Source organism: Notothenia rossii (assembly GCF_949606895.1).
Source record: "Notothenia rossii genome assembly, chromosome: 8".
NCBI lineage: Eukaryota > Metazoa > Chordata > Actinopteri > Perciformes > Nototheniidae > Notothenia > Notothenia rossii.
The window spans coordinates 50,717,001-50,743,314 of record NC_136906.1 but is presented as its reverse complement, the minus strand read 5'-3'; the positions used below and the strand labels follow the sequence as shown (position 1 = coordinate 50,743,314).

Below are 26,314 nucleotides of genomic sequence, written 5' to 3'. Positions count from 1 at the left end.
TCCCCCGCCTCTCGACCCAACTCACCACCAGATGGTGATCAGGTGACAACTACGCCCCTCTCTTTACCCGAGTGTCCAAAACATACGGCCTCAGGTCCGATGATACGATAACGAAATCAATAATGGACCTTCTGCCTAGGGTGCTCTGGTACCACGTACACTTATGAGCATCCTTATGTTCGAACATGGTGTTTGTTATGGCCAATCCATGACTAGCACAGAAGTCCAGTAACAAACCACCACTCCGGTTCAGATCGGGGGGCCGTTCCTCCCAATCACTCCCCTCCAAGTGTCTCCATCATTGCCCACATGTGCGTTGAAGTCTCCCAGCAAGATTAAAGAGTCCCCTTCAGGAGCCCCATACAGGACTCTTTCCAGGGTCTCCAAGAAGGCCGTATACTCTGAACTGCTGTTGGGTGCATAAGCACACAAAACAGTCAGAGTTTTCCCCCCCATAACCCGCAGGCGTAGGGAGGCGACCCTCTCGTCCACTGGGGTAAACTCTAACCACGAAGCACCCAACCGGGGACTTGTGAGTATCCCCACACCCGCCCGGCGCCTCACATCTTGAGCAACTCCGGAGAAGAATAGTGTCCAATGCCTATCCATTAGTAAGGTTCCAGATCCGACGCTGTGCGTAGAGGTGAGCCCAACCAGATCCAACTGGTAACGCTCCACCTCCCGCACAAGCTCCGACTCCTTCCCCCCCAGAGAGGTGACGTTCCACGTCCCCAAAGCCAGCTTCTGTCGCCCGGGTCTGGTCCGTCGAGACCCTCTGCCTTCACTGCCACCCGACCCCATCGCTGTTTCCCGTAGGTGGTGGGCCCGCGGGACGGAGAAGCGGAGGTGTTGCCCACGTTGCCTTTTCGGGCTGTGCCCGGCCGGGCTCCGTGGCAAGCCCGGCCACCAGACGCCCGCCGATGAGTCCTCCTTCTGGGCCTGGCTCCAGAAGGGGACCCCGGGCTTCCTCCGGGCCGGGTATCCTCACTTCGTGTGTCGTCTTTCATGAGGTCTTTTGAACCAATCTTAGTCTGGCCCCTTGCCTGAGACCAATTTACCATGGGAGACCCTACCAGGAACACAAGGTTCCAGACAACACAGCCTCCAGGTTCATTAGGGCACACAAACCTCACTACCACGGTAAGGTGCTGGTTCTTCAGAGAGGCTTAGTTTTGTATCATAAAGATAAAGCAACACTTTCTCAGAATAAAGCAAATCTATGAGTTTAAAAGAGAAAAAAAACGGAGTCAAGCAAAATAAAATACATTTCCAAAATAAAACTATAAGTTGCAAACAAATCATTTGTGTAATCATGTAAACTATAAGTCTTTTTTCTTTGTTTTAACATATTTTTTTTTGCAGTTCTTGTTTCTTCTTTCTCAATGATCAGACTTTTGCTCTCTCTGCAGCTCTTCTCGTTTACGCTCCCTCATTTTTTGTTTGAGATTCTGACATAAACCTCCCAGGTGGGCGAGACTTTCAGGGGTGCGTCCCCATTGGCTACTCAGTTTTTGAGTGACAGCCCAGTCCTCCAGCGATTGTACAGTGCAAGCAGCTGCGGTGCGGTAGGTTAGGTAGCTGCCTGAGCGTGGATAGAACACCCTCAGAAGAACCAGCATTTCAATTATTATAATACTACAAGTGAAAATATATGTAAGTATTGATCATTTGTGTTGTTTGTGCTGTACTATACGGTCTGTTTCTTTATTGTGGTAAGTGAGATGTAAAGCTGTGCTCTGAAATTTAGCTTTTGCTACCTTTAGATCCATAACAATGCAAGTGAGTCAGTGTTCAGACCAGTCTATGGTTCAGACACCGGCGCACACCTTATTATACATCCATGTCGCACACACTCAAACGGACTCGTGTGCCTGACTCTACCAACAGGCTTTCATGATTCTGTTTAGATATGCAAGTATAAGCCATGACAGCTTTTTTTAGTAACACGCTAATTTGATATTAAAATCAATGTAGGCTGAGTTACATTAGTAGGAAAACCTACCGTCCATGACTGCCCCTGAGCTGTGTTTTATTTGTTAACTTCCTATTTTTCATTTCCTAAAACATTTATTTTCCTCTCATATTAACAGTGTGAATCATTGAGACAACTTGGCGTCCAGAGGTCTTATCCCGTTTTCCCACTTCCTCTGAGGGGACAGCACGGAGGGGGGGGGGGGCATGAAGAAAGAACCGCACCAGCTTCATCCACGTTGGGCGTGTCATTTAATTTGACCAAATGTCTTTACATATACATTTAATAAATTGTATTATTATCCACCTTTTTGTTGTATGTCCTTTTATTTAAAACATTCTTTGAGACTTCATCTTCTGGTTCAAATATAATTTGTATAATCACTCTTTTGTCTTTATTCTACATAAAAATGTGAAAGATTCCATTCAAATCTGTTGATTATTCGTATCTTCCTCAGGCTAGGAATAGTATGTTGAGTTTTTAATGCTAAATGTATATCATTTTCTCACAGGATATAGAATGAGACAACACAGTTTTTATCCATTGTGCATGAATGCTTCAGCTCTTCAGACCAACATAGTAAGATGTGAGCATGTTCCTAATTGTGTTGGTATGCAGCCTAGGTCTGGGGGGTATACTACGGAGCAGGATTTTCGTTTAGCCAGCTAACTTCAGGGAAAACTCTGGGTTTCCTGTCCTACGAAGCTGGTTCTCTTTGTAGCAGGCTAGATCTCCATGGTAACTTATGCTGTGCGGCTAACCTGCCCCAGAGCAGGTTAGGTTGCAGGCTAAGAGCTCAACTCAGTGCAAGCACTGCCTGCTGACCAATCAGAGCTCAGTGTGCGGAGTTTAAAGCGATCAAGTCATATTACAGGAGAAAGGAAAAGAAAAGCTGCCGTTGCATGAAAGACGGCCGGCAAAAATCACAGACTGTGTGAACGTGAACATTAATAGAATATCACCTCCCATCTTCAGAGCAATCTGACTATTATAACATTAGCGTTAAGAAAGCTTACTTAAATATCTGCCAGGGGTAGACATTAAGGGTAAAATGCCACTGGCCCTCCGCTCCGGGCCGTTGGACTTGTATTATCACTGGCCCCACCATTGTAACCACTGGCCCGGAGCATTCGTCCAAAAGAAAATCGACTTATAATGAAGAAAATTAACACATTTGTTGCAATAGTAATTTATGCACTAACTACATTACTACAACATTTGAATCATCAGTTCTTCCTCATTTTCATCAATTTTTCAGATTTGGTTTATTAAAATAATGATATTGTGGTCATTGTTAAAAAAATTCTGCTATTATTATGAGTATTATTATTTGTATAATGCGCTTTCTGCCTCTCTGTCATTAGGAGTTAGAAATGTAATGGCTATGTAATAGATTAGATTATAACCTTCATTATCCTAAACTGCTGGGACATTTCCCAATTTTGACATTTGCCAATACCTTTTATATTTTCTACTCTTCACTTACTTGTCAGCATAGGTCGGCATTGATGTACAGAGCCGACAGAAGACCTTGTTTATATTGGCATCATATTGAGAGGTGCAGCCAGTGACGCGTCCTAAAACCAGGAAGTAAGCTGCTGGTTCCCTCGACAAAAAACAATGGGATTTCTCCACAAGGTTTTGGAAAATAGCTGGAAATAAGATCTGTGGAAAACAAACCTGTTTGATGAATGCACGTTTTGTTCAGCCGGATAATCTCCACATGTCTAACCTACTTTTATAATTTTCGAATCATAAATGTAATGATAGATTATAAAAGGGTTTTAGGACGCGTCACTGCACACTAGAAGCCAACTCCATCGATCAAGCTGGCTGAAACGTTCTCTCTCTCTTCTTCTCATACTCCCTGTCACTCTCCTTTATCTCCTCCGGTGTCTTTCTTTTATTTAAAGATTGTTTCTTGCCCGGCGCTTGGCCGGGTACCGCTGGTATTACAATTTTTTGGCGAATGGTTAGGTGGCGCGATAGTCTGTAGTGAAGGAGCGCGCTCCCGCTCACGGGAGCCTGCTCGCGCTGCGCTCCGCAGCAAACAGCTGTTTGCTTTTCACCCAACAGCAACAACCGACTCACAAAACGCTATGTTGTAGCGTTAATAAACGAAACAATTTAACTAAATTGCAAGTCAAAATACCAATACCACAGGACAATTCTTTTTTTTAAAGCAATATTTTTAGTGGCCCGAGCGGGCAAGTGGAAAGTACGTTATGCTGGCCCGGGGTGTCTAAATAGTAAATAATGTCGACCCCTGCTGCCACAACATAAGTAACCGGATCAGAGTAACATTAAGTACAGTCCGCGGCATATCACATCATAATGTATAATTTCCTTATCTGAGTCAGCTGAGCCGTATCTGGCCGTGCAACACTCACAGTGTCACATACTGTATGCAGAAGTATTATTTTAAGCAACACATTAAGTTGACGAAACACTCGAGACAAATGTAATTAAAGTCAGATCCTCTCGTGTCTTAGACGGGGCAGTGATATCATAAACCTGTTAATGTACGCATTCAAACACTTTTTCTTTTACCAGCTGTATTCACCTTGCAGGTGCGTGCAACTATGTGGCTTTTATCCTGGATAAAGTGTTTAAGTCATGGATGTTTAAAGTTTAACTTCTTCGACTAATATTAAAGTTCACTTTTCATTCAGGAAGTATGACGCTGCGCTGTCAGTACGCTTGTCCATGTTTGTGATTGGTCGAATGCTCCAAATACCACCCCTTTCATGTGAACGCGCACCTAACTAGATAGGACACGGCTGGCTTGAGCGATCCATTTGATAACCCGCGTCGTAGTACAGTTTAGCGAGAGCGCGTATGTTTTGGATTAGACCAACCGGCTAACTCAAACATATCCAGGTTAGGTTGAACCAGCTTCGTAGTACAGGCCTCTGGTCTTCCAAAGAGGTACAGATGAAGCTGGAGCACAATCAGCCATTGTTGTTGTTGTCGATGTCAGCTGTGAGGGGTTTCCGCGCGGTTTGGCTTTATGAAGCAGGCACACAAACGGTTACGTCATGACGCAAACGATGACGCAATGACGCAGCACCAGTCGGACTATGGGCAGTGTGAAAAGAGCCGGAGCTAAACCGAAGAACCGGTTCTGAACCTGAAAAGCTCTAGCACAGAGCTTGAACCGGAGTTGCGTTGGTGTGAATGAGGTATAAGACACGAGTGGATCTGACTTTAATAGGGTCTGTTGATAGACAATATGGCGTCTATCAACTTCCGGCGGGTGGGTGTGCGGCCGAGTACTTCCGGTTGGAGTACAGAGTTTTTGACAGCTTGACAGTTTGACAGTTTGTTATGACACACCGAGAGCAAGAATGAGCCGATTTCGGGGTAAAGAAAAGCGATTGGCCTTCCAGCGTGTAAGAAAGTCGGCACTACATTGCTGTGTGCCCCTTTGTACAAATTCGTCCCGTTATCAGAATCAGAATACCTTTATTAGTCCCAAAGAGGGGACATTTGCAGCGTTACAGCAGGAAAGAGCCACAGACAGCTTAGTGTTGAATATCTTACATGCGTTAAAAAGTATTAAGTTATAATATAATAAACAATATGCTAAAAAAGTACTAAGTTATAATATAATAAACAATATGCTAAAAAAAGTTACATAATTTTCAAAAATACAGATCAAAAACAAATCAAATCTACAAATCAAATCCTGTAGCAGTTCTTGGGATTTAGCAGCCCGGTATATATTATAGTTATTAAAGATGGCATATGTATATAAAGTATATATTGCACATAAAGCACATAAAGCAAATAGTTTGACGGTATTTAACAGCAGCAAGTTACACAATGTTATAATCGGGAGATACGTTTCCATTCATTTCGGCAAGCCTGGGCAACAACGATTAAAAGATTTCTTGCTCCCAAACCAATTGTGTATTTCATTACAAAAAGCAGTTATACCATACTATCTTTAGGCACTAATGAATTATATCCTCAAAACAAACGCACACATAAATAACAAAGGAAAATACATAATTTAATAAATCCACAATATGATAACATTTTACAGATTAATTTAATAAACTTTTACAAAACATAGGTTGATGTTATATCGGGGGGGAAAATAAATATTTAAACATTTCAATTAGTCTCTGCATATTTAAGTAATGCTAGTTTATATAACAGATGAACATATGTACAATATCCAGAAAGTAGATGCAAAAAATATATATAATGTGTGCATTTCCAACATATCCTCTGAAAGAGTGTTAGTCGTTGAGTTGAGTAGTGAGCCATTCGTTTTTTTTTCGTGGTGCGATATCTGCTGAGAAGTCCTTGTATGCCTCGCTGACTTTGAGGACATCTGGGTCTGGCAGCTCCCCCCGCACGGCCTTGTAACATGTACTCCTTTGAACATGTTTATATGATAATTAGGACTTTAAGAACAATTTTACACTCAGACAACAATTACAAAGTTGTAGCAGGCTACATACAATTACTTAGGACAATAGATATTACCTTACACCGTCAGCAACTGTAAACTGCTTTGGCTTAGTGGAAATGAACACCATGTCACTCACTCTGCCTGGTTTCACACCCTATTAATTACACAAAAGAATTGTCAAATTAATTGAAAAGGTCGTTGATGCAACATACTAAATCAGCTCTTGGCACAAAGGAAATACTCATTAAACCATGGATTGGTTGTGAACACATACTGTACTTACCATGGTTCTTGGCTTGTGCCATCGCTGCTCTGTTTCAGGACAGGGGGTACAGCAGCCAGGTTGAATGTGGAGTAGTGTGCGGTCTGGAACAGCAGTGCAACATTGTGGTTGCAGAGTGCTGTTCCAGCTAAACAGGAACACTTTGCCACTGCAATCTCCACAGGTGAACAGTTCTTAAAAAGAAATGTCATTCATTTTACATTTAGGACACTGCTTCAATACAACACAGACAAATGATAAAGCTGAGAGCAGGCTGATCAGGCAAGTAATAGGTGTGGGAAAAGGCTAAACCATCTCAGGTTGTCAGTCACATCACATACACAGAAGTTCTGCTGTTTGGAATACTGTAATTTAAAGGAAGGCTCCAGTCATTAGATAGTTAATAAAAACTTCAGTATTTAGTGAAACATTATGTTTAAACCATACCCTGAAGAAATCAGCGATATTCCCCGGTAAATAATATTATTTTATAGCTCTTTTTTATCAAAACCTGTATATTCCGTCCGGCAGCTGCCATTTTGGCCATTTTCAGTAGTCACATGATCCGAAAAACTAGGTTGTGACGTCATCTATGCGTTCACTTTTTAAACACACGAACAGCTCATTCGACGAAAACATGGCGGAGTATTTGAGTTCGGACTCGTCAGCCGAGGAAGAAGTTTTGAGCAATGTGGAGAGATTGGATTGGGGAATTCAGCCATACAGGTTCGAGCCAAGTGGCCAGAACCGTCAGGAATCCAGGGACAGTGACGATGATGAACAGCACGGTGATCTTGCTGGAGACGATCCCTTTACTCGTGCAATTGATTTTGGGGGGTGAGTAGGGAAACCTGTACATGAATAGTGTACTTGCGATCGGTATGTAGCCATGGACAATCCTCTTATTAACATATGTTGTCATGAGCTTGAAGAGCTTGAAAATAAACTGTTCACAGACGACTTGGATTGCGTATATTTACACAGGGAATTCGACACTGTGGTGTTAGAAAAAGCTGTATTGAGAACAGCACTGGTTGCCATGAAGGATGTGAAACGCACCTCTTTGGTTGAACCAATAAATGAAAGGTGGGTACATTTGACGGGTACAGCCCTTTCTTCTTAGCATTATATACTTTACAATTATTATTATTATTGTTATTAATGGACACAACAAAAGACGTTTTATTTGGTTAGGAAGTTCTGGATTAAAGATTGAATTGACTTTATCAAACGTTTTATAATGACGTTTACATTCTAGGAGGAAATGATTTTCATCCTCAATCTCATGGCAATGTTTGCACAACCTGTCGTTTACAGGAGTATTTGTGTATCGACCATATTCAATAAGAAGTTTATGGTTGTTAATTCTAAAGCGTGTCAAATGGATTCTGTCTACAATTGCATGGCAAGGACATGAAGGACAATGACAGATAATTTTCAAAACCAAAACTTTACTAAGTATAGCCATGATAAAAGAAAATCAAAAAGCATATCTACAGAATGCACTCTTTATAGAACAATGTAGGCTAGGAGTCCTAACATAATAATGGTACAATGTAGTTGAATAAATTCCATAGTAGTTAATAAATCAAATAGAGAAAGAAATCAGTCTTCCCACAAGTTTCTATGAATCAGGTGCCACAGAAACTCACAAAATTTGTTTTTATTTCAGAATGTTCAGATTGGCGGCATACAGGCAGTTCACTTGGTGGTGTCACAAGAGGCTTGGCAAAGGTGTGCGGAAAGTTATCCCCAGCTGTGTTGTCAAAGTAATACGAGAGAAATACCCAGATCCACAAGAAAACTACACTGGATTCAGAGAGGCTGATGAAACTGACAATGTGTATCCGGACTAACTTTTCTACCAGATAATTCACATAGGCATCAATTTCAAAGATTTTTTCCCTCCTGGAAATCTTGGTTACACCTCCAACTCACTGGACATTTAATTAAATATATATTAATATGAAAAACAAAATATGAAATCCATTATTTGCCTCACTCTCAGGGAAATACTGCTGAATAAGGCTGGCTTTAAAAAATTGTTTGTTTGCTGTAACCCTACCTTCACAAAATTTTAGACAAATAAAATATTTTGAGTAGACAAATAAAATAAATTCCCACAAAAAATTCAATATTTTACAATTTTTCATGCAGATTTGATCATTTTCTAAAAAGATTATAATAATTTGCCTACCTACATGTACCTTAACCTACCATTTAATTTTGTCACTTTAGGGTTACAGCAAACAAAGAATATTTTAAGGCCAGCCAAAGTTTTCTGTGGTTCCATTCATGAACCAGAGCCCACAAATTCATGATGTAAGCTTTCCATGACATGCATGAAAAAATTACAATAATGTGCAATCACTTTGTGATACAGAAAAGTTAAATCAAAATCTAGTCAACCCTTACATTTTTAAGACTGCCCTAAGCTATGTGTGAGAGTGGTGAACTGCTGAAAGATGTTATCCAAACATTAATGCTCAGAACTAGTCAATCTTTTCATACATGCCTTCTACCATAAAAGAATCAACCAGTTTTGATTCCTTTATGCTTCTACACAATGACATACCTTGTACTGTTAGTAGTGTCATCACAATCTTCATTTAATGGCAACCCCCATAGAATTGGTCAAATTAAACTAAAAATCACTTATAAAATTGTTTTATCTAACAATGTTTTTGCGAAACTTTCAGAATATCTATTGTTAGGCATAATATATCTGCAGAATGATTTCTATAATTTATACCAATGAGTGAAGGCTCCCTTAAGACCTAGTCTGATTTCAACCTCAAAGTGGCACTGTACAATTGATTTTTCACCTAAAAATGTCACAAAGTATTCAGAGCATGGGCATTTCGGTAGAGTTTTTTTTTCTAAAACGGGTATTCTTTAGTGTTGCATTTACGACTTCACTCTTCTCAGGTTTCTCAATATCAAACATGTTTTGATTAACTTCTGGAAGCTGATGAGACTTCTCCAAGCCATGGGTACGCATGAGGACCACATCCCTCATCACATCTTCACGATAGCAGTGTTCTTTTGGAACTTTCACTGCTTTTGCAACCCACTTTTTCCTGTTTGTAAAGGACTTCGGCACTACAACATCACACCTAGGCTGACCAGATTTGGTTGTAGCCTGCTGTCGACCAACATCATAGTTGTGGTCAATAGCAGCTAGCTGTGTTCTACATTCCATGCCCTCATGAGAAAAATGCTGCCTCTTCGGAACATACTTGTTGATCACAGAATGATAGACTTCCAGATAACCAGTATGGCAATATAAAGCACAGTACTTCAAATCAGCTATGATTTGTTTGTTTTTCACCACTTTGGTGAGAGCATCATGAGCAGGAGACCCAACTGAAAACCATGATTTTGACCTGTCTTCTTCACCAAGTGGGGGATGCTCGCAGGCATGAAATAATTTCTTGTCATTCCACGCATGGATGTTGGCTGTGTGGTAAAGAATGGATTCCCATTTCTCTTTGAGAATCTCCACATTGCCTTGGCAGGATTCTAAACACCACCAGAAGTGGTTACTTATTGACTGTAACCAGCCAAGGAGAGAGGCAAAAGCTTTTTTCTTCCCACAGGCTTTGATAATTTTCTTAATGATACTCTTGCAGAAATGCCAAAGATCAAACTGGTGAGTAATTTCAGGAAATTCCACCCTCAGTATCTTTCTAACAGTTTTGTGCGTGTCTGTGGTAAGAATATTGATGGAGATGTTCCAATTCTTCATGTTAGAAAGACACTGTTTTAGACCCATGGGTTCCATGGCATTGGAGTTCTTCACACTGGGATCTGCCTTATTAAGCACAACAAAATCAACAATAAGACCAGTATCTAAATCCATAAGGGAATATGTCCCATACTTCGCAGAGTGACAAGGACTGTCACAACGACCATCACCAGATAAAACAATTCTGGGCTCCCTGCTCAAGACATCAAGAACACCAATCTGACATGATATCCACGTCTCATTAATAACAGGAAAGAGGTAGCGTTTCTGAAAGGCGTAGAACTGGCTTTTACAGAGGATGGGGAGTTTCAAATAATCTGAGATGTCTTGCATCCTTGCATATGTATTACCTGAAAACAAGATGGCTGCAGACAACAGAAGGTTACCAACACCCATTCTATTCAAAGTAGGTTGTGATGACCAAGTGTAATTGCACCCAGCAGCACATTTTGTGCTTATAATAAGCCTGGACCCTAATAACATTCTCTGAATCTCCCTAACTTCTGCAGCACATCATGTTCTCTGGCATTTTCTGAACAAATTAACAATACAAGATTCGAAAACAATGAATTGTCTTTCATCTGCAGTGTTGTCAGGTACAGTGAAAGCTTGAATGGGTTCGAAATCGGTACTAGTAGGATGTTCATCAGATGGGTCACACTCGCTGTCCGATTCACTTTCAGTTTCTGTTTGTGGAACAAAGTCCAAATCCTTTGCGTCATCCTCGATCTCAAAACTGTCATCCAGGGTAAATATCTCCTCATCTATTTGACGTTCAGCCTCTGGTAGCTTACACATCTTCCGACGCAAACTGAAAACTCATCTCTTTAGACTCCACTTCGAGCGATAAAATTACTAACAAAGCACTTATATACTAATAAAGGGCTGGCTTTCTAAATGCCAGTTGAGTAGCACTTGAAATGTTTGGCTCTATGAAACCTGATGTACTTATATGATTCTGTTTTCTTAAAGGTTGTATCTTCCTGGTCGAATGCACTTATTGTAAGTCGCTTTAAATAAAAGCGTCAGCTAAATGCAATGTAATGTAATGTAATGTAATGTAATGGTGTAACGACTAGAGGACTTATGTTGCCCGGGGTGGAGATCTGTAAGAATAAGAGTGTGAAATTAGCAAAATTGGAGGAAATATTTTTTTTGTGATACCTAATAAAATCCAATTGAATTCAAGAAACTCTTGATTGACTTTTGTTGATTATTTCATCGTAACTGACATCAACTGGTTGTGCATTGTGCAGCTTGATACACAAAGCATGTAGACCACAAGGGGTTAATCCAAATGTCCCCCTCTCATGTCCACTATCACTCATTTTTTGTCACTCCATGCATGTTATGTACCAGAAATTCACATGGCAGTACATACAGTACTGTTCAAAATTATTAGAACACTTGGAAAATGCATTCATAGATTATTGTTAAAGTAATTTTTCGTGAAAAACCTAAAAGATTTTAAAAATCACATTTTAATGATATTTTGAAATTGTGATATTTTAATTTTTTGGCTTAAATTTTCGTTTGGATATTTAGAAGTTGTAGGTAATACAATGTAATATACTCAAGCTGCAGCCCCAAATTATGAATACTTTATGAATTTTCCAAGTGTTCTAATAATTTTGAACAGTACTGTATAGCCCAAGCCATGGTCAATTATCAAACATAGCATCAATACCTATCTTGATACACTGAAGGAGTTCAAAAGTATTGACGAAAATGTTGAACATTCCTATCAGGTTGTCCTTCTGAGAAGTCCATTAAGCACTTACCTCTGCAGGAATGTTGAAAGATTGAGCTGCACTAGACACAGGAGATGGTTGTTGATGCACTTGCATCCTTCTTCGAGTTTGATGAATAGGTGTGGTCCACTGCTATGGCACGTATCATTTGATCCATGTCAGTCTGCACTGACATATCTGTAAGTGCAAATAAAATAATACATGTAATGGCACAATCTAGATACAGAGAAGATCAATGCAATATATGTAACAAGGTGCTGTCATGCGATATCATCTGCCCCCCCCCCCTAAAAAAAACACCCCACCTCAATTCACCCTCAACAGATGGACCACATCATTAAAAATGTACGCATTACAGTCTACACTCCTTTAAAACATAACACTTACTTGACCAATGGAAAGGGAACAGAGCAACTTCTTTGCATGTCACAATGGAGACAAATTCCTGAATCATCTATTTAGGCCTCTATATTCAGTTGTCAAGTTGGTCCACTCCAATCAAATACCATGTCAATGTGATCTGTTAAAAATGATCACTAACATTCACTCGAGGAATGTGGGGAACCATTAACAGATTAAGCCCCCCCCGATTAGTTTTCTTCAGGTGGTTGACATACTGAGGATGGCCTTAAAATATTCTTTGTTTGCTGTAACCCTAAACTGACAAAATTACATGGTAGTAGATAGGTAAATTATTAATTTTTTTCTGAAAATGGTAAGTTTGCATGAAAAACAGAAAAATATTGAAATTTTGGTGGAAAATAAAATTATTTGCATAGTCAAAATATTTTATTTGCCACCGTTTTGGGTAGGTAGTGTTAGAGCAAACTATTTTTTTTTAAAGGCCAGTCTGACAAACCACAGCTAAAGTTGTCCCTAACTTTCAGCTGAAACTTTTACTATCATTGAAGGAAAAAGGAAAAGGGAAGCTTGTCTCACTAGTCATCAGGCCTAAATGATGGTAATACTGACATTCCTGTCGGCTAGTGTATTGTCAGGGCCGCAGCAAACATTTTAGAACATTTACTGATTTAGGCTAGAGAATTAAAGCAGTCTGGACAGTCTGAGAAACGTCGCCGGACAATTACAAAGACTAGATCATTCCAAAAGATCCCTATCAACAAAACTTCAAATTCAAATATTTTATTAATTAAAAGGCCAACTACAGGCAAACAATACAACCCCAATTTAGGCCTACTTAGTAGATACAATGATTTTGATTACTAGTTATGTATGCATGTAGTACCACCCTTGCTAGGGATTCCCTCTCTAGTTTAGCATACTCAGCCTCGTTGTCCCTGGCCCTAGAACCACGATTTTATGTGGCCGGAAAAACTGGGAAAAAGTACCCGCTAGCCGGTACTACGCTATATGGAAAGGCCACCAAAAACTGGCCTGGCCACTTAAGGACGCTAAAGGACATTTGAACGGGGCTACCCGCTGCAATGGAAATGCGCCATAACATACCTTACCTTTTTCTTACTCCTAGCACTACTTCTGGTCCTCCGCCGCTTCACACTTGCAGAGGGCGATTTCTCAACTGGCCGAACTGGTGTCCTGGTCGGTGATGACACCAGAAAGACCGATGGCACTGCATCCCCATTAAGTAATGGTTGATTAATAAATCACATTTTATGTTTCATCATACTCTCAGAGTAGTCGTCCGGAAACTTTTGCTGCATACATGCGCCTGTGGATCTTTCGGTTCGGGCCGAGCACATTTCGCTAGCCACTGCCTCCGAACGTACTTCCTACGCTTACCCGTTGGCAATAGATGGAACCGAGAATTCCGTGGATTGTTCCTATCCGAATTGTGGCAATGTTTCGCGATACAATGAGGCATATTTCAATAGAATTGTGAGAGTAACAAGAGTAAACAACATGAACAAAGCACATACATCAATTTTTCCTCGACACCAAACGCATAGTTCACATCAGTTACGGTAAAATAAGTCATGTGACTCGTCAAAATGGCGCCGCCCACAGGGTTGATGTTATTTTGGTAATTAATCAGCTTAAAATCACTGATAACGTCATCGGATAAAAAAAAGAAAAGAAAAGACTGTCAGAGACTGGTCTGTTGTATTGCCTCCCTTTAAGGACATTCAAACAGATACGCTTTTATAGCCTGTCTCAGCTCTCTCAATGTATTATCTTATATTATAACTACATAAAATAGTGTTAGTAGAATGCTGAACAGCTTAACATAGATGTAGGGTACAAAACCAGCACTTACCTAACACTGGCCAATACAAATAATTGGACCCTACATCGATTATACTAACCATTCAGTAAAGAACAGCAGCCGTCACAACCAGTTTCTGGGGTTTCCATGAAAGCAGAGACGGTTTTCAACCTCTCATTAAGAATCTTTGATGAAAGCTAAGTTTGGGTTTAGCTAATGTATTTATCATTTTACACGAGAGGGTTACAAAACGAAAATAAATCTGTAGCCCCTTCATGCTACACACTCATAGCTAGCTACCAGTTGATGTGAGCAAATGTATTGTCACTATGTAATCTGTTGCAACACGTCAGCTAGCTGGGTTTATTTGAATCCTAAATCACAGGTTACCTACTCTAGCCACATCAAAACCCCAGAACATGAACCTGATTGAGGCTTTGAACCGATGAACACTTTTTATTTTCCTCCCTACTCTGAGATCGTGAGGCTTTTCATGCTTTCTCATGGACCTGTAACAGCTAGCCCTGATGCTCACTCTCCCTGAAGGTAGATCTTTGTTTGAAACTGTGGGGAATTGGATATCATTCATGTTATCCAAAAAAATGTAATAGTACAACATTAAAACGCTTTACACTGTATCAAGACTGTCAAGTTGTCAAAGTTAGCCAGTAACTACAGCTTTGTTTGTCACTTACCTTCATAATTGTCGACGTAGCTGGATATGTAGCTACATCTTGAACCCCTTTTCTCTTTTGCTCCTCGGGGCTGAGCCTGCCGCTTGTACCAGCCGATGTACATCACTGATGTTAGCCTTCAGTAGGTCTTGGAGACATCGAGTGTAAAATAGTGCCTATATAATATCTATACGCTATCTCTCTCGCTATCTATTGCTATCTATACGCTATCTATTGCTCTTCCCTCTACTGCTCTACTGTAGACCGGAAGTTTACAACCGCACACTCAATCAACCGGAAGTTGATAGACGCCATCTTGTGCAACTAGCCTATCACATTTGTCTCGAGTATTTCGTCAACTTAATGTGTTGCTTTAAATAATACTTCTGCATACAGTATGTGACACTGTAAGTGTTGCACGGCCAGATAGGGCTCAGCTGACTCAGACAAGGAAATATGATACATTATGATGTGATATGCCGCGGACTGTACTTAATGTTACTCTGATCCGGTTACTTATTGTAGGAGCCAAAACGTTGATTTATTATTTTGATTATTCAATCATTTAATGTATGTAATGGAGTATAATTGATTGGTGTCATTTGATCGGGATCCGCAGCCACGGTGGGGCGGAGCAGCTGATTGGTGCTGGGATTGCCTCCAGCTGGTTAAAAGAGTCCTGCTGATTATACTCTGCGTTCTATTTTGGTTGTGAAGCCACACGGTTTTTTGACCGCTGCATTACACTGCAGAGAAGAGAAGATTTGTTTATTTAAATGGATGAAAACTGTTTCAACATCGTCTGGTAAGATACCTTCATTTGTGTGTTTAAAGGAGAGAACGAACACTGCTGAAATGGAAACGATAACATGGAAATAAATGTATCAAAAACAAACAATATATTTCTGAGTGATGTGTGAGTGCGTCAGCCAGGCGCTAAAACCAAAGAACAGAAAAGAGCTTAAGAAAGGTGGAAAGAAGGCTCTTTTACTTATGTTGTGGCAGATATTTATAAGTAAGCTTTCTTAACGCTAATGTTATAATAGTCAGATTGCTCTGAAGATGGGAGGTGATATTCTATTAATGTTCACGTTCACACAGTTGGTGATTTTTGCCGGCCGTCTTTCCTGCAACGGCAGCTTTTCCGTATTTCCTTTCTCCTGTAATATGACTTGATCGCTTTAAACTCTGCACACTGAGCTCTGATTGGTCAGCAGGCAGTGCTTTCACTGAGTTGAGCTCTTAGCCTGCAACCTAACCTGGTCCCGACCAGGGGGGTATACTACGAATCTAGTTCAACCTATCCTGGATATGTTTTGAGTTATCCGGTTGACTTAATCCAAAACAAAGCCGCTCTCGCTAAACTGTCCTACAATGCTGGCTATCAACTAGTTCGCTCAAGCCAGCCGTGTCCTATCTAGTTAGGTGAGCGTTCACATAAAAGGGGTGGTATCTGGAGCATTCGACCAATCACAAACATGGAGAAGCGTACTGACAGCGCAGCGTCATACTTCCTGAATGAAAAGTCAACTATAATATTAGACATATGAAGGAGTTAAACTTTAAACATCCATGACTTAAACACTTTATCCAGGATAAAAGCCACATAGCTGCACCTGCAAGGTGAATACAGCTGGTAAAAGAAAAAGTGTTTGAATGCGTACATCAGGGGTCGGCAACCTTTTTCATATGAAGTGCCATTTAAAAAAAAAATGTTTATCAGCGTGCCAACGATCGAGAATTATCAACAGGGGGGGGGTTGAGGAGCTTGACACTCGTCAACTATCAGCCTCGCTGCGGGGAAGCAGTGTGTGGACATCATGTCAGCGCAACTTACATGATGTCGAATTCAACAAACGTTAACATGTGTGCTGTGATTTTCCACAGCACACATGTTATGATATTAGGTTCATGCAGAGTGAGATGAGGTCGCTGTCCCTTTAAGAGAGAGAGAGAGAGAGAGAGAGAGAGAGAGAGAGAGGGGGGTGTGGCTTGTGCATGTGTGTTTGTGGAGGGTAGAGCGACAGTGAGGGAACGTGTATGTTTCTGGAAGTGAAACGAGGCAGCAGAAAAACAGAGGTCTGTGATGTATTTTGTGAAACAGAAGAACAGCTAAATAAATGCAACGGCCTCCCAAGAAGAGCTCGCCTCTGTCCAGTCATTTAAGCTAAAGTTGGTTATTGAACCTGAAGCTTGTTGCTTCTGCCCTCCTCGACTACGGTCTGGGAGCCGACAGGAAAGTTCAACCCACAGTTGGCCAGTCTGACCCTTTGTAGCATATTATTTCGATGAGAGATGAGCAGATCGCCACTGGGCTTTCAACTAAATACATAGCCACGCAAAAACTGCGGCATTTGTACAGCTCCTTATGGGTTCTGCAATTAGTGAAGTGCTTTCCTCCGTGGTGAAACGGTCAGCACTGCACCACAGAGGAAAGCGGCAGAAAGTCACCTGGAGTTAAAGAGAGCGGGGCTGCGTTACGTGCATGGCTTCCTTCTGCAGGTAACGGGGAGACGCGCTCTGGCGGCGGTCTCGTTCAGGATCCGAAAATACAATTTAAATATTTTTGCACACTTATTCCACTTATTCCTAGTGTGCCACTGGTTACGGTGCCGCGTGACAATGCTGGCACGCGTGCCAGGGGTTGCCGACCCCTGGCGTACATTAACAGGTTTATGACATCACTGCCCCGTCCAAGACACGAGTGGATCTGACTTTAATTAGGTTTGACTCAAGTGTTTCGTCAACTTAATGTGTTGCTTAAAATAATACTTATGCATACAGTATGTGACACTGTGAGTGTTGCACAGCCAGATACGGCTCAGCTGACTCAGATAAGGAAATATATGATAAATTATGATGTGATATGTGATATGAATGATAATGGGACACATCGACGTCTGCACTCACAGTGCCGCGGACTGTAGGCAACGTAATGTTACTTTGATCCGGTTACTTATGTTGTGGCAGATATTTAATTAAGCTTTCTTAACTAGTATAATAGTTATAATAGTCAGATTGCTCTGAATATGGGAGGTGATGTTCTATTCATTTTCACGTTCACACAGTCTGTGATTTTGGCCGGCCGTCTTTCCTGCAACGGCAGTTTAAACTGTATTTCCTCTGCACACTGAGCTTTGATTGGTCAGCAGGCGTGGTGCTTTCGCTGAGTTGATCTCTTATCCTGGAACCTATCCTGCTTCGGAGCACAGACTAAGTTCCAGGATAAGTCACCATGGAGATCTAGCCCGCTAAAAAGTGAACCAGCTTCGTAGTACCGGAAATACAGGAAGTTATCTTGCTAAACGAAAATCCTTTTTCCTAGTATACCCCCCAGGTTAGCCGCACAGCATAAGTTACCATGGAGATCTAGCCTGCTAAAAAGAGAACCAGCTTCGTAGGACCGGAAACCCCGAGTTTCCCCTGAAGTTAGCCGGCTAAGTGAAAATCCTGCTTCGTAGTGTACCCCCCAGGTATTACAATATTTAAAGTTGGAACAAAGTATAAACTAGACACAAGTCTAACGCACAGCAATCCATAAGACAAGTCCGATATGTTCATGAAACTCCCCAGCAGACACCAACACTAACGTGGCCGAGTGGACTCCAGAGTTTGCTGCATGAGTTGCACTGTATGATCTGTTGTGTAGTGGGCTGTCACTCAAAACATGAGTAGCCAGTGGGGACGCACCCCTGAAAGTCCCGCCCACCTGGGACGTTTGTGTCAAAATCTCAAACAAAAAATGAGTGAGCGCAAACGAGAAGAGCTGCAGCGAGAGCAAAAGTCTTATCATTGAGAAAGAAGACACAAGAACTGCAAACAAAAATATATGTTAAAACAAAGAAAAAATACTTATAGTTTACATGATTACACAAATGATTTGTTTGCAACGTATAGTTTTATTTTTGGAATGTATTTTATTTTGCTTGACTCAGTTTTTTTTTTTCTTTTAAACTCATAGTTTTGCTTTATTCTGAGAAAGTGTTGCTTTACCTTTATGATACAAAACTAATCCCATATATTCGGAGCTATTATACCAGGCAAGGTGTGTTCTCTGACAACAGTAGCACAGTGCTTTGACAGCACTCGGTTTATTCCACTCACGTGCACACGCCCACCTGCTGGCTCCCTTTACTGGGGTTTACAGCAGGGGCGGGGAGTGTAGGACAGTGTTTCTTCCTCTGGGGATGGGCAAGAAGCAGCCACGCTGCGATTACTCCTCATCCCGTGAGCAAGGAGATCGATCCAAAGAGCCCTTCCGTAACCACGGGGGCTCCCAGGAGATCAACACGGTCCTCTTTGGAAAGTGCCACGCGGCGTGATATCCCAGGGACATCACACGGCGGGTAGCGGCGGCGGCCTGTGATGAAGTAGGGTCGACCCTATATCATGTGAAGCCACCGAGTACCGGTCCCCGGGGGAACCGGGCCTGGGGCAAGGCCCGTGGACCAAGCTACTTATTCGGCCTTGTGGCTCAATAATCGCTCTGACCTCGTGAGGCGGGGGCATCTCTAGCAATGAGTGAGTAGCCCACACACCCGCCGCTATGATCATCATCCAGGGAGAGTACAGCCCTGGGCGGTGGACTTCCATGGACGCCGGACCTGAAAGGAATGGTGAACGTGAAGGGCACCGCCTCGGCCATATCCTGGTCCCCCAAACACTCGAAGCAAAGGTGGTGGGGATCGGCGCCCGCTATTTCAGCTAGGGCACTAAGTACAGGCCCGGGTCTCTAGCAGTGGCGACTCCCTGGAGATATGATAACTCTTTCTTCTTCTTTCAAACGTCTTATCTCTGCTTCAGATGATACCCGCTCGCTGAAGAGGGATGATGGGCAGGAGGCGAGGCCTCCTTATATACGGTGTGAGGTTCAGGTAGGCCCGCCCTGGGGCCGGCTGGGCCGGCTACGTCTATAGAAATCTCAGTAGATGAATGCTTGCATAGAGGTTAGTATCCATAGAGTCCAGTAGAGGGTGGAGCCTGTGAGTGATATAACCAGCTATTTTACGAAAGGGGCTCATTCAATGCGAGTTAAAAGAGACATTCATGAAAAAGCCATAGCGCACAAAGATAACATAAAAGATAGGTATTTGTTTCAGTTACTGAAGTTTTATTAGTGATTTATAGTCAAACTTTTAATTTAATTACAATAAAAATAAAAAACACATTCCCAAAACTCCGGCCTTAGTTTTAACACATTCTTTGCTGCAACACATAAATGGTGTTATCATAGACTCGTCTGTCACTGCACATTGCAGTGACAGTATGAACTTCCATTCAAAACCCTAACATTTAGTGTAATAAACGTATAGTGTGAGACTAGCCAGTATTTAAGACTCATTGAAGTTTGCCGTTAAACAAGATAATGCTTTCCTAGAACTCCACGGGGGATTTTAAACTTAAAGGGAAAATGCACGATTGAATATTTATTTAAGTAGCGGGAGATATTGTAACCCACAGCTGAAGTGGCTGCTTGGTAATGAATCAGTGGCCCACATGGCTCAGACATAATCCCGCTCTGTTATGTCATCTCTACAAGCCAGTGCTCCACAGTGAGAGGAGTGTATGGATCAGATGAGGGGGGCGGGGGTTTAGTGTAACGTCAGAAAAACGTGGAGGATGAGCCTTACCTCCAAATCCTGGGCGCATTGTAAAGTCGTGTTCCTGTATCCTCAGCAGGTGCTCTGACTTCGTACCCCAGGCTTTAGTTTTATCTGGACTCCTCTTAGTCATGGGGCTAATGAACATTTTGGGGAAAAAAACAATGTAAAAGTTAATTTCTAATATTAGATTCTGGGTCACACAGAAAGATCTATTCTGTTTACATGTTGCACAACACATGTCAATCCCGATGTCTACCAAGTTTGTTTCATTTGCAACAAAGGACGTTTGTTATGCTGTTTCACTCTTTGTTGAATATTGCACATAGTGTAGGCCTACAGTAGATGCTGATTGGTAAAACACATCAACCCAATGCAAATTACTTACCTACATATGAAGGTAGATATGGTGCAAAATGCGAGAGCGTGTAAAACCTGATGTGAGCACTTGCAGAAAAAAAATCTGACCTTGTGTGCATACATTTACACTTGCATAAAATATCCACGCAACTGTGAACCAAATGTACACTTGTATAAAATATCCACGTGACTGTGAACCAAATTTACACTTGTATAAAATATCCACGTAACTGTGAACCAAATTTGAAGTCACAGAAGAAAAAAAAAAGTTTTGTAGCTTGTAGAAAAAAAATGAACTTAGTGATGAAATGTTCACTTGCAGAAAAATACATATTTTTAAAATATATTTTCCATTACAACTGCAACTTGGTTATTACAACCTCTCAAATCAGTCATTATAACTTGACGAATCTGCTCTGTGGCAGTATAAATCGACGAATCTGCGGTCTTGACTTTTGCTACACTTCTTGCAATAAATGTGTCGCAAAAGTAATTTTCACCTGTAGATATGGGGGGAGGGAGGGTTATGGCTAGAAAGGATCCGTCTAGTGTAAAATTCTCGCGAGAGTGAATGTTTACGTTTGGCAGGCAGCCTGTCAGTTACGATCGTTAAAGAGCATCTTGCAGGTTTTTTTTTTTTTATACATTTATGCTTAAACTTGCTTGAAAATTACAATTAAAAAAGTGAATGTAGGATTTGATATGTTTTACGAGACATAGGGGCAGGAATTCAGAGGGAAAGGAGCAATTTTGAGCTCTGCTCTTAAAAACTGATTTTTTTTAAGGTCATATGTCAAACGCGTGATTTTACATAACAAAGGGTAAACATCTCCGCTCTCTGACCGCGGGTATAGTTAGTAGTTGCGTTGAGTTGAGCGGTTGTGTTTTAGTGAGCTGGTATTTTTTGGTAGTTTTACATTGTATTTCACCATTTGTAATCAAGGTGCAGTATTGTGTTTGTGCAGGTTGCACAAATACCAGCCTGTCAGGACATCGATTCCACAGTTTCCCTCACGGGAAAAGGACCGGAGCTAGCGTTCGTTCCTGGGTGCGTTGTGCATCCACCCCCCTGCAGCACATACTCTCCACAGCTTTATCAGGAAACCGTATTACTTCTCTCTCCCCCCCCTTCGCTGCTCTCTCTCTCTCCCCTCCGGTACACGGCACCGTAAGACGTAGTGTGGAGTTGCATTAAGTAACGCTGTGGTGGCTGTACTGCTCCAGCCGTCTCCTTTGTGTTTGTTTGTTTCCCCCTGTCTGTGTTGTTTGTTTGTGCGTGGTGGCTGTCACTCCTGGCTCCCGGCTCGACCTCCACTCACCTGCTGTTATCAGCTGTGCACTAGGCTTGGGCGGTATGACGGTATTAAGGTATACCAGGGTATTTCGAAATACCGTCGGTATGATTTTCAATACCGTGACGTCACAGACTGTGCGCCAAATCACAGATGCGTTTCATTCTATTACACTGACACGGAGTTTTGACAGGGACAACATTGGTTGTAATGCACAGCACGCGCCAGCAGAGGGCAGGGGAGGGCAGTCCGTCTTTCCCGCTCTCAGAGCTCAGCACAGAGCTGAGCTGAGCAAGATGGCGGCAGCATTTGCCGGCCCCGAACTCGGATAACTAGTAAAAAAGAAAAATGCCTCTGCGCCTGTTTGGGACTATTTTGGGTTTACTCGTCGCCAGTGACTTCATCCAGCACAACGAGAGACAGAGGCACTTCTTTGGGAATGTTTAAGACGGGGTGAGTGAGTGTTGACATTTTTTAATCCTATGCAACTGGTTGATGGTTTTGTAGTCAAGGTCGGACGGTTTTAAAAACGAAAGCATTTACATGCTAAACATTCACGCGAGTAATCCAATGAATCAAATGGAAATAAGGTTTTTAACACGTGCACGGAATAATATTGCCAAACTAGTTAGTGAATATAGCAAACTTTATTCAATAAGTCAAGTATTTACTCCCGGAAAATGTTTATGTATGATGATATATTGTTAACTTAGCTCACTATGGAAACAACGTCGGACATCTACAAACGCGTCCTGTATCCGATCTCAAAATGTGCCATTTGCACAATGTGTCATGTATGCCTCCCTTGTTTTACACTTGCGCGCACGTCGCGGCACTTTGCGAGCGTCTACCGGCTCGGGCTGCATTTTACACCGAACATATAATATACCGTTCGAAACATCTATTTGCCGCCGAACGCCACCTCACTCAAGTCGACCCAAGTCATATCGTCAGTGGCAGCTGGTGGAAAATATTTTTGGTGGGGCTGTTGATATAGTGAGTAAAAAATCTTTTTGGGAGAAATTACCCCTTAAATTGGGACTGATACCGTCATATACCGTATACCACGGTATGATGTCAGCAAGGTATGACGGTATGAAAAAAATGATACCGCCCATGCCTACTGTGCACCCTCCCCGACTACACACCTGCTTTCCATCAAGCCATTTACAACAGCATATCAACGGAGGCTCCACAACCTTTCTCCGCCAGATCGTCAAGTATCAGCCGTATCTCGCGTCTCCCCTCCGGTACACAGCACCGTAGTGTGGAGTTGCATTAGGTAACGCGAGATACGGCTGATACTTGCACATTAGTTTCTGTTATGGATCAGTATCAACAGTCCTGCCAGTAACGTTACTATATTATCAATGCTACGTTAGTTATAGCCTGATATATGATAGCTAACTTCACAATGTTGTGATGTGGCTAACGCCGGTCACTCACCAAGATAGCTGCCCAGTTCTCCACTGGTTCTCCTCACACAACAGCTCAATTTCTCTCCGATGGCCGTTATTTCTTCTAATCCTTGGCTGTAAGGTTATAAGGTTGTGGTCCGTCATATGCATTTGAATATTCATGTTCAACTTCTTCTGTGTCTTCTGTGTCGAAACTAGCATTGGGATCCATGTTTATTAATACGTTAAACCGGCCGCTCTCCCCCTTGTTTCCCCCATGTTACGTCACACGCGGGAGGTCACGTGCCGAGGCTTTTTTATGCGGAAGTGAACATTTCTTACAAAAACAACGCCAGATGTCGCTGTAGTGTATATTTCTGTATATTTTTTTGAAAATCTAGTGTATTCATCATTTTCCTACACATTTATTCACAGGTGTCTTTAACCTGGAAGTTGCTCTTTAACATCAGTGGGCCACAGCAAATGATGGTGAGAAGCTAAACTATCTATTAATTATGTAAATTACAGGGAGTGTGATTGTTGAAATAGGATGTTAGTGGTCTTGCTGTTCAAAGAAGAATGACAACACTCTAGATCACCAACACTACGGTTTATTTTTTATTCACAGGCAAGTCAACGTTGTCGCAGTAAAAGTCCCAAGATAGCTCCTTGTGCAATACAATGTTCCCTTTCAGTGTTTTACTATTATGTCTGATGTTTCTCTATTAATATTGCTGCTGCATTAATGTGTATGTTGCATCATGTTACTGCTGTAGGTGAGTTTCCGAGCCACTCCAACGAGAGTTACAACGAGAACGTGACGTCATATTTACACAAGACGGATCCTTTCTAGCCATAACCGGGAGGGAGGGGGGTTGGAGTGAAGGGGCGGAGCTATCATAATGACGAGGCTCGGGTCAATCAACGGTAAGTTTTGCCCATTACTTGCCCAGTATTACTTTGAATATTATTATTGTGATTGAGGATTAAATCCGCTTTGAAGACCACCGTTTTATATCATGCAGTTTAGTGGCAAAATAACGTCAGTTAGCCAGCTAACGCTAGCTTTGTTGAGTTTATGCTAGCTAAACAAGTAGTGGTTGTAGTCTACAGCAGTAATTAATATATTATAGCCTACTGCTTTGGCACTAACGGTTGATAACCGTTTATGAAAATAAAACCAATTGAACTGTATTGAAATATGAAATTTTATAATTGTATTGGGCTCCTGCTGTGTTTTTAAAGCCTTTGCAAATTATCCATGCTATTTTCTATTTAGAAGGAAGACTTCAGAATCTTAAAATCCCTTGACGTTTGTATGCAATTGTGCTAAATTCAACTCTGGAATCAAGCAAATATTAATATGTTTGCATGACATTAGTTATTTATATTTTGCCATCACTTAATTATACGTTTAATACATGTAAGTCAAGCTAAGGTAAATAAATATAAATTAGACTCAAATTAATTAGATTAAATATGTTGTCACTGTCACAACCTAGCAAAGCTAAATAATAGTTTTTTTTCGATTATGTGGTTTTTGTAATTGTGGCAGGTCAAAATCGTAGTTGCAATTAAAATACGATTAATTGCACAGCCCGAACACACACACACAAGCACACAGAGACACACACACATACACACTTTTTGGCTAACACATTTCTGTACTGTTATGCTGTTATGTTCAGTCATTGTTCTTATGTTGAACATGAATACATTTACTTTGTAAGTAATTATGGGACGTATTTCTTTTTTCAAAGCAATTTTCCTTCATACTTTCTTGCCGTGAAATAGGTCTTAAATTCTATTCAAAGTGGTCTTAAAAAGTCTTAAATTTGAGTTGGCGAAGCCTGCAGGAACCCTGAATATGTTTTATGTCTCCTGTCATTTTTGTTAGGAAAGGACATGCCTGAAAGACACGACTCAACATTTTCTTCTTCTCTGAGGGTCAAGAAGAACATCCAAGAGGAAAATTAAAAGCTGATGTTATAAGATTTTAAGACCAGTACAGGACATTCACTAAGAAACTACTTTTATTGTGAAAACTGTGACGACCCCTGCCTTGAGGTCTCCTGTGGGGTGTACGGCCCTTTTATGTTCCTCCTCTGCTTGTGCCCGCGCTGATTGAGGACACCTGATTCACTGATTGAGGACACCTGACGGCTGGCACCGGAGGATTAAGAGGCCTGAGCCAGAGCCTCGAGGTGTCTCCCCCCAGAGGACCGGACCTCGGAGAACAGCGTCGTTTATTCTTTTTTTGCCTTGCCCTTTTGTTTGTTTTCGGCCACATTGAGTTTTGCCAAATAAATACTTTTTCTTATACATATTCTTGTCCTTCCCACGCTTTTTGTTATGGCCAAGAGCCAGGCCATGACAGATGGGGGCTCGTCCACTTCTTTTATCTGTGATACAGCAACGGATAGGTAAGATTTGTGTTGGGAGTTGGTGCGCGTGTATAAAGTTTGTTGGGAGCGCATGTGCAGAGCGGCCGGTTTCTTTGTTTCGGCTCATTGTGGGAAGGACGATTTCAGATCGTAGTTTGGGGACTGATTAGATTACTTTGTGAGGCTTTGATTTGTTTTGTGTTATATTTCAGGACAGGGTTTACCAGTTGTTCTTAGCCGTGGTCAGCTGTTTGCTTTGTTCTTCT

The 26,314-nt window shown here is 41.6% G+C and overlaps 1 protein-coding gene across 5 annotated transcripts in view; it reads right to left on the bottom strand.

Moving 5' to 3' along the window:
- LOC307016864 (gamma-aminobutyric acid receptor subunit rho-1-like) overlaps window positions 1-26,314 on the bottom strand; it is a 141,972-nt gene that overhangs the window by 29,451 nt on the left and 86,207 nt on the right. For all 5 annotated transcript variants that reach the window (XM_079646207.1, XM_079646212.1, XM_079646209.1 and 2 more), the window contains one exon: window positions 20,646-20,752. The gene's annotated coding sequence lies outside the window, so the exon portion shown is untranslated. The remainder of the gene's footprint in view (window positions 1-20,645; window positions 20,753-26,314) is intronic.